The sequence below is a fragment of the Bos javanicus genome, chromosome 16 (genome assembly GCF_032452875.1).
Source record: "Bos javanicus breed banteng chromosome 16, ARS-OSU_banteng_1.0, whole genome shotgun sequence".
In the NCBI taxonomy this organism is placed as follows: Eukaryota; Metazoa; Chordata; class Mammalia; order Artiodactyla; family Bovidae; genus Bos; species Bos javanicus.
In genome coordinates this window covers 3073880-3082156 of record NC_083883.1, presented here as the reverse complement: position 1 = coordinate 3082156, position 8277 = coordinate 3073880, and the positions used below count along the sequence as shown (strand labels likewise).

The 8277-nt window shown below is 48.6% G+C and overlaps 1 protein-coding gene across 1 annotated transcript in view; it reads left to right on the top strand.

Annotated features, from left to right (window-relative positions):
• Positions 1-7919: 7919 nt before the first annotated feature.
• LRRN2 (leucine rich repeat neuronal 2) overlaps positions 7920-8277 on the top strand; it is a 61276-nt gene continuing 60918 nt past the window's right edge. Inside the window, exon 1 of the mRNA XM_061381956.1 lies at positions 7920-8009. The gene's annotated coding sequence lies outside the window, so the exon portion shown is untranslated. The remainder of the gene's footprint in view (positions 8010-8277) is intronic.

Genomic DNA, 8277 nt, shown 5'->3' with positions numbered 1-8277 from the left:
ATAGGCAGAACACTCTGTGACATAAATTATAACAAGATCCTCTATGACCCACCACCCAGAGTAATAGAAATAAAAACAAAAGGAAAACAAGTGGGACCTGATTAAACTTCAAGGCTTTTGCACAGCAAAGGAAACTATAAGCAAGGTGAAAAGACAACCCTCAGAATGGGAGAAAATAACAGCAAATGAAACAACTGACAAAGGATTAATTTCCAAAATATACAAGCAGTTCATAGAACTCAATACCAGAAAAACAAACAACCTAATCAAAAAGTGGGAAAAAGACCTAAACAGACATTTCTCCAGAGATGTACAGATGGCTAACAAACACATGAAAAGATGCTAAACATAGCTCATTATTAGAGAAATGCAAATCAAAACTACAATGAGATATCACCGCACACCAGTCAGAATGGCCATGATCAAAAAGTCTACAAACAGTAAATGCTGGAGAGGGTGTGGAGAAAAGGGAATGCTCTTGCACTGTTGGTGGGAATGTAAATTGATACAGCCACTATGGAAGATTCCTTAAAAAACTAGGAATAAAACCACCATATGACCCAGCAATCTCACTTCTAGGCATATACCCTTAGGAAACCAAAATTGAAAAAGACACATGTATCCCACTGTTCATTGCAGCACTATTTACAATAGCTAGAACATGGAAGCAACCTAGATGTCCGTGAACAGATAAAGAATGAATGGAGTAGATAAATGGATAAAGAAGTTGTGGTACATATACACAGTGAAATATTAGCCATAAAAAGGAATGCATATGAGTCAGTTCTGATGAGGTGGATGAACCTAGAACCTATTATACACAGTGAAGTAAGTCAGAAAGAGAAAGATAAATATCGTATACTAACGTATATATATGGAATCTAGAAAAATAGTACTAAAGAATTTATTTACAGGGCAGCAATGGAGATACAGATAGAGACATGGGGAGAGGGGAGGAGAGGGTGAGATGTATGGAGAGAGTAACACGGAAACTTACATCACCATATGTAAAATAGAGAACAAACGGGAATTTTCTGAATGGCTCAGGAAACTCAAACAGGGGCTCTGTATCAACCTAGAGGGGTGGGATTGGAAGGGAGGTTCAAAAGGCAGGGGGTATCTGTATACCTATGGCTGATTCATGTTGAGGTTTGACAGAAAACAGCAAAATTCTGTAAAGCAAGTATCCTTCAGTAAAAAAAATTTAATTAATTAAAAAAAAGAAAATGTAGGGGTTAAAGACAGTGCCGAGAGCAAAAGACAGGATTAGGATACAGGGAGTCCTGGTTTCTTTGCCCTGCCAACCAGTTCTGGAATAAAATGCTCAGAAATGAACAGAGTCTGATTGGAAAAGAATAAAAATCAGAGAGAAGTCATGCCATGGAAAAAAGCTGGATTTGAGTAAACACCTTAGTTTTAAAATGTGAGATTGAGTCAACTCCTAGGCAGGTTGTTAAGAAGTCAAGGGTCCTCAAGGAGGAGATAGGGGTTTGGGGCTCTCAAGGAGGAGTTAGGGGTCTGGAATTCTCGAGGAGGAGGAGAGGACAAACATCTTTTTTTCTCTACATTCCTTAGTCCTAGTTACATACAACTAATTAATTTTTCTTAATAATTTTTTATTAATACTTTTGCTCCAGTTTCATGAAATCTTATGTGTGTACTATGTCATGGTGTTCAATGAATATCTTACCATGGGTCTATCAAACCATGGCTATTTATTCCAAAAAGTCTGCAAATAAGATAAGGAACTTGATAGCTTAAGGTGAAAGGTGTTAAGCCCAGAACTGATGATTATACAGCAAACAACTCAGTTTAAACTCTGACTAAGGATTATATAATAACAATATACCCTGCTTGAGGACAGTTTTTCCTTCCTGAAAACCTTCTGACTAACCCTGATATCTTAGACTGTATATTATGGGAATGGGTCTGGTAAAATCTTTCTATTGTTAAGTTCTAATCTTGTTAGAACTTATTTGCTTATTTAACTTATATGCAGAGTACATCATGAGAAACATCCAGCTGGGCTGGAGGAAGCACAAACTGGAATCAAGATTGCTAGGAGAAATATCAATAACCTCAGATATGCAGATGACACCACCCTTATGGCAGAAAGCAAAGAAGAACTAAAGAGCCTCTTGATGAAGGTGAAAGAGGAGAGTGAAAAAGCTGGCTTAAAACTAACTCAACACCAAAAAAATGAAGATGGCATCTGGTCCCATCACTTCATGGCAAATAGATGGGGAAACAGTGGAAACAGTGACAGACTATTTTGGGGGGCTCCAAAATCACTACAGATGGTGACTGCAGCCATTAAATTAAAAGATGTATGCTCCTTGGAAGAAAAGTTATGACCAACCTAAACAGCATATTAAAAAGCAGAGACATTACGTTGCCAACAAAGGTCCGTCTAGTCAAAGCTATGGTTTTTCCAGTAGTCACGTATGGATGTGCAACCATAAAGAAAGCTGAGCCTCAAAGAATTGATGCTTTTGAACTGTGGTGTTGTAGAAGACTCTTCAGAGTCCCTTGGATTGCAAGGAGATTCGACCAGTCCATCCTAAAGGAAATCAGTCCTAAATATTCATTGGAAGGACTGATGCTGAAGCTGATACTCCAATACTTTGGCCACCTGATGAGAAGAGCTGACTCATTGGAAAAGACCCTGATGCTGGGAAAGATTGAAGGCAGGAGAAGGGGACGACAGAGGATGAGATGGCTAGATGGCATCACTGACTCAATGGATATGAGTTTGAGTAAACCCCGGGAGTTGGTGACAGGCAGGGAGGCCTGGCGTGCTGCAGTCCATGGGGTCGCAAAGAATCGGACATGATTGAGCAACTGAACTGAACCGAACTGTGGTGTTGGAGAAGACTCTTGAGTGTCTCTTGGACTGCAAGGAGATCAAATCAGTCAATCCTAAAGGAAATCAGTCCTGAATATTCATTGGAAGGACTGATGATGAAGCTCCAATACTTTGGCCACCTGATGTGAAGAGCTGACTCACTGAAAAAGACCCTGATGCTGGGAAAGATGGAAGGCAGGAGGAGAAGGGGATGACAGAGGATGAGATGGTTGGATGGCATCACTGACTCAATGGACATGAGTTCGAGCAAGCTCTGGGAGATGGTGAAGGACAGAAAAGCCTGGCATGCTGCAGTCTGTGGGGTCTCAAATGGTCGGAAATGAGTGAGCGACTGAACAAGAACAATGGAGGGAAGGAGGAGACTCTGCAGCCCCCTCTGTGGCTCCCTCCTTTCCCCCAAAACAGCATTTCTCCCAGGAATCTTCTGAATTCATTAAGTTAAACTGAATGGGATTTGGTTATCATATTGCCCAGTTTAGCTGTTTTATATTATATTATATACTCAAAGTCAATTTAACAAATACAGAGTGCAGGTGTATCATTTAAAGTTCATTAAATATGATGTTTATGGTGTTTATACGTATTCCTTTAAAAAGCTGGGCACCAGGACTTTGGTGAGGATTGTAATTTCCATCATCACATTGTTTCTGGGCAGAAACAGATTCAACCTACATCATTTTGCCTGCAATATCTTTTCTAGAAATATAACCCCAGATACATTTGTGGACTCCCTGCAGTTCCCTCAGTTTGGCCGTCTGCAGTGTCCTCTTGCCTTTCTGGTGCTCTGTGCTCCAAGGGTGTGGATCCTGGGAGCTCCCTGAAGGCAGGGCCAGGGGAAGATCCAGTTTTTGTGGGGCCCTCTTAAGAAAAAGAACAAATACAAAATTAGCCCCAATGGTTTCATTTCTTTAGAACTAGAAAGATCACAACAATGTATGTGAACCTTGGAAATTCAGATCCCTTTCTTCTGATACCTCTTCATTCAGTTCACCAGAAATGCTTGGATAAAAATGCTTGCTGTTTGTAAACTGACCTCCCCTCCCCTCATCCCCTCAAGTGAACAACCATAAAGCTGAAACTTCATCAGCTTCATCGTGAATCTGCCTCTGGCAGGGACCCTGTGTTCTCTTTTCACTGTTGTTCCCCAACAGCCAGAACATAGGGCTCTGTACTTGCTGTGCCCAGGCAGAGAGAGATCAGAGAGTGATGGATACTCCAGGCCAGTGTCTCAAAGCAGAGTTCATCTGCCACTTGAATCGGAATCACCTAGAGAGTTTGCCAAACTGCAGATTCCAAGAACTAGAGGATCTAACTCTGGGGTAGGACCTGTGAGGCTGCATTTGTACACATGCTCTAGCTGACACTTAAGCCTGAGGACCACCGCTCTGGGGCCACAGTCTCTACTGAGTTGAGTCACTGGTGGGACAACAGTCCTCAACGACTCCAAGGGCCTCATTCAGGGCTTCCTGAGGTGGGGGCTGAGCAGAGGCTACAACAGTGGGGGTTTCATTGAAAGAGGTGGCACCACCCTCCAACCTCCCTTCTCTAACTTGGCTCACCGCCAGGCTCCAGGAGGATCCCTCCTCTTCTCACTGCCCCCCACCACACAAATAGCATGCTTCCAGCTCAGTCTCTGACCCCTACATTAAAGAGCCAAGTGGAGTTGAGCTGAGAATCATTTGCAGTGGTGTGTAGTCCCGGCATCCTTCTCCCAAGACACTCTGGGGTCACAGAGTTCCAGGCTTCTGGCAGTAGTGATGCACAGCTAAGCCTAGAGATTAAATTTGGAGGGCAAAAGGTCATTAACCAGGCCATTAAATCTCCTGCGAAATTACCTAAGAGCTTCCAAAGGACTGAGTTGAGTGCCCATCTTTCCCCAGAAAAGTGTCTGGTTCAGAATGGAAACCATGGAAAACGAGTTGAGAGAGAGAGAGACGACCGTTTACTGAAATGTGCTACATGCCAGGTAACATGCTCACTGCCAGACACACGTATCCCCTCAACTTGAAGAGGCGGTGCAGGCTGGTGGTTCAGTGTTGGGACTCTATCATCAGATACCCTGAGTTCAGATCTCAGCTCTATTGTGTACTGGTTACATAACTTTAAACCTCTTTTGTCTTCCTATCTCGAGTCCTAGGGTTGATGGAATTTTCAATGAGCTGAGGCATAACTATGCCTTACATGTAGTATGTGTTCAAGAAGTATTAACTGCTATTACTTGAATTATTTTCATAGAAAAGAACTGGAACCCAGAGAAGTTAAAGCACTTTTCCCGAAGAAAGAGAAAGTGATGAGGAGAGTTTCAAACCTCAGGCTTTGAAACCAATGCTCAGCTCCATTGGATTGTAAGGAATCTGGAGTCAGCTCAAGAAGTCTCCCCTATCCTCTGCCCTGAGACAATACAATTCCCTATCCTTACCCAGCACATGTCTTACAGGTCTGCCACTTAGAAACAGCCAATTCGCAATGCTACTTGCTTTCACCCCACTTATTCTTTAATTATCAGTTATTGAGCATCTACTATAAGGCATTGCTTCCCTGGTAGCTCAGAGCTAAAGAATCTGCCTGCTAATGCAGGCGACTCAGGTTCGCTCCTCAATGAAACGGCAACCCACTCCAATATTCTTGCCTAGGAAATCCCATGGACAGAGGAGCCTGGCGGGCTATAGTCCACGGGGTCGCAAAAGAGTCGGATTTGACTTAGCAACTAAAGAACTGTGAGCCCCTAGTCCTGACTCAGTGCTCCGTGGGAAGTCTCAGCCTCCAGAAGTCGCCATCTGGGTGGGGAGCTGAGACACACTACGAAGCATGGATGGGTGTTGAGGGGCTGGGGCCCTGGAGTGTCGCTCAGCTGGCAAAGGGCTGGTGACATTTCCTCCTTTTTAAGAGTAGCCTGAATACACTGACATTGTCCCTCAGGACGGTGAACTGACAAGGGACTCCAACACTCCTGCTCAAAAGCTTAGAGTCAAGTTTTGACTCCTTTCACTCACTCAGTCAGTGTCAGACTTCTACCAAATCTTACAGAGGCCTATTGCATTTACTCTCCAGTCTCACTGCTCCCCTCCCTTTTGCTCCACTAACAGCCTTCTCTCTAGCCTCCCATCTTCCAGCTTCTTTTATCCCCAATCACTTGTGTACTGGGCCAAGGCTAAACTGTTCAGCCTGGAAATTCATGCTCTTTGTTCTGCAGACCCAGTATGGTCTGCAGCAAGGGCACTGTGGTTCCAAGAAGAGGTTCAGATTCGGCCTATAGAACTTAAGCTCTCTGAGCCTCTATTCTGCTGTCTGTTAAAGGGAGGTGTAAGAGTCAACTCAGAGGATAAAATGAGCGGGGCGTGTGAAAACGCCTGGTATCCAGTAGTAGCTCCACAAACTCCCTCCCTTGCCCCCTGCCCTCCAAGCAACCCACTCCGCTCTGAGGTCTCCACTTGCCTGCATGTGCTGGCCCCTGTTTTCTGTCAGTTCCTCCATCTGGGCTCAGCCTGAAGCTCACCTCCTCCATAAAAGCTTTCCTGAATAACCTTAACCTATAAGAGCCTTTTCTTTCTGTATTTCTATGGCACTTCCTTTGCCTTGAAATGTTTAAAATTGTTTCTTGTAGTTCCAACTTGTCCCTCTAAGCTCCTAGAGGCCATCATGCCCCACAGCAGGGGTGGAGAGCATGGCATGGGAGTGGGTTAGGAGGTACAATGGGAACTTAATACATGCTTACTGAATACAAGAAGGTGAGAACCCCCTCTGTGCATACAGGACATACAGACCTTCAGGCTGATTTGATTTGATAAAAGCCTCCAGGCACGGAGTTAGCACTGGCTGTGCCCTTGGAGAAGGCAGAGCGAAAAAGCTCTCTGAAGCTCACAGGAGGCATTGAGCTCAAGCCCTGGATGGAGGAAGGAAGACCGGATGCTGCTCCTGGCAGAACTCCCCATCCCTTGGGCTCCAGCCCACCTGCTTCTCTATGGTTGCTTCTGCAGGCTCTGGTGATGGATCTGAGCTTGTTTTGAGCGGTCCAGGTCAAAGGCCCCGCTGAGGCATGGGACTCAAGCAGTTGGCCCCAGCAGGAGACACACTCCTAAGCTCTGACAGGGTGGTGACCCAGTCTTTGTAAACCACCACGTAGCAGCCGAGCACCACCTTCAGCGCCCTGCTCTCCTTTCCTAGTGTTCACAACGCTCGGCTCGGAGAGGGGGCATTCGCCCAAGCCAAGCTCCTGAGTGGGCTTGCCAGTTCCTAACACCTATGGAGATGGACACCTTGCTAAAGACCAGGATGGAACCTTCCAGAAGGTCAGAGCTGCCGAGCTCAGGGGGCCATGCTAGAAGGGTATGGAACTGGCGGGGGTGGAGTGTATATTGCACACTGTTCTTTAGGATAAGAGACGCCTGTGCCTGTGGACAAATTCAAACCCACTCTCTGCGTTCCTTAGTCCGCTGTTAACTTGGGGGGAAAGGGGGTGACAGCACCGCGCAAGGCAAAAATGCTGTGCCTGTGGGTTGCACCTATCCTCTAGAAGCTGCTGGATTTCCCTTCTGTCTTCCTTTGCAAGGGAGTAAGAGGCAATATGAGAACGGCCCCTTTCCCCTCTCGGATCTCCCTTCTTCTTTCGGACCAGAGCTGCGTCTGAAGGCGCAAGGGCTCCGCAGCCCCGGAGGCCCAGCCATAGCATCCGGCCCGGCCCCGCCTCCCGCGGGCTGTGTCGGGAGCGGGCCGCCGGCCACTCAGGAGTTAAAACGGCAGCGGGCCTGGAGGGAGGGGGCGGCGCGGCAGGCAGACGGCAAGGAGGCGCCCGGCGCGGGCAGGGGAGGCCGGGGCGCGGCGCAGCGGCGAGGAGAGGCCGGGCGGAGGGCGCGCGGAGGGGCGCGGGCGCCGCGGGGGCCTGCCGGCCGCACCCGCGAACGCGCGGAGGGCGGAGGAAGCGCCGCTCTCGGCCGCCGCCCTCCAGCCCGGCGCGCGGGCCCGGCGCGGGCGGGGAGCGGGTGCTTCTACCGGCGCCGTCACCCCGCTCTGCCCCGGGACCACTCCCAGGAAAACTCCGCGGCGGGGAGGCGCCCGCGACCCCGCCCCGGCCTGTGCGCGCGGCCTCCCTGAGCCCGGCCCGGGCGGGAGCCGAGCGGTGCGCGGGCAGCAGACGGCGCCCGGGGTGAGTGTGCGGTTCGCGGGCGGACCTCGGGGGCCGGGGGGCCCGCTGGGGAGCGGGGGCTTGGGCGGGGGGCAGCCGCGTGGGGGCAGGGAAGGAGGGCCGGAGACCGGAAAGGTTGCGGGCCGCGCGGGCTGGACCCGAGGAAGGGGCGTCCGAGCCTGAATGCACCCGGAGAGGTCCGAGCCGCCCCAGACTGTGGCTGGGCAGAGCGGGGGCCCCGAGATGTCGGGGGGCCGCGAGGTTAGGGGGGGCGTGACGGGGGCGGACT